Source organism: Dendroctonus ponderosae, unplaced genomic scaffold (assembly GCF_020466585.1).
Source record: "Dendroctonus ponderosae isolate FM_Combo_2020 unplaced genomic scaffold, Dpon_F_20191213v2 Dpon_F_20191213_7, whole genome shotgun sequence".
In the NCBI taxonomy this organism is placed as follows: Eukaryota; Metazoa; Arthropoda; class Insecta; order Coleoptera; family Curculionidae; genus Dendroctonus; species Dendroctonus ponderosae.
Genome location: NW_026018916.1, coordinates 2,554,383 through 2,555,658, shown reverse-complemented (window position 1 = coordinate 2,555,658; position 1,276 = coordinate 2,554,383).

Here is a 1,276-nt window from a genome sequence, read left to right as displayed (position 1 = left end):
CGCCCTTGAGTCGGAAACAATAGAGTTTCGAGCCCTTCGCCGCAAAGCTTATAGTCCTGAAAATAATTTTACAAAATCCGAATTCGAATTGTTTAATTGAAACACACGCCACGCCACCTTAATCTGCAGCATATCGCAGACATTGGATTATTATAATATTTTCTGACTAAAGGTGAGACGTCAAATTGAAGCCCTATTTACTTGCAATCATATTTTCAGAACTAATAAATATTGATCATTCCCTCAGTAAAAAATTAGACGGGCAGAAAAGACTCTCTTTCACATCAGCACAATATCAATTTGGCGACTATCCGTTCGGAAGGAGTGACAGGGATGCCCATAAAAAATAAAGTATGAGGTTCTTAGTGTCAGGGGATTATGGAGACGAATTGGTGTATATTGGAAATAAAGATATATTGATGGTGGAACTTTTTGTCGCTAGTAGCTCCGAAGCAAACCGAGTTGCCTTTTTGTTTGCGCCTGTCGCTAGTCTCTATGCTACACATGGAAAACCGTCTCAATACAAGGGAATCGACTTTTGTTCTGCAAAAATGCAAAGTTTTAGAGGTTTCACAATTTCCCTCCAGGGCTTAATATCTCGCTTTTAGTACTTCAGTACATTAGCATCTTCCGCGAAAGACTGAAACTTATTTCTTATTATTACGACCGTTCAAAATAATGCATGCAACTAATCAGCACGGAATCATCAATATGTAAAATTACACTCACTTTAACACGTTGCTTTCAACCGATAGCTTCACATAATTTTCTCATTGCGAGGCGACTATGAGAGTCGCGCTTTTGCCTTGAAACGTTCACTTTAAGACTCGCGTTTAGATCGCAGAGAAAAATCAGGATCCCGTACGATTTTAATAAAAATTTCCCAATTTTCAGACTCAAGTGTCTGCTGTATCTGGCTAGACTTTCCAGTTCGTAGTTCTCCCCGATTAGTTGCTACGCATTTTTTAAGGGGGGCGCACTTTTGGCTAAAAATTTCATTTTTCGCCCCGTGTTGAAACAGCAGGGCAAAATCGGGATCTAGAGCGATTTTAATGATTATTTCACTCATCCATAGCAACGCCATAGCGCAAAAAAGGTATTAATAAACGGTAATTCGATAATTTTCAAAAAACTTACAGCGATAATTTCACGTCGTCATGGAATCATAAAAAATATCACTATTGACTGATTTATTTAATGTGATTGATGTGAAATATATTCTCAAAAATTAATAAAAATGAATCGTTTTGGAGATATTCCCGACGAATATATTGAT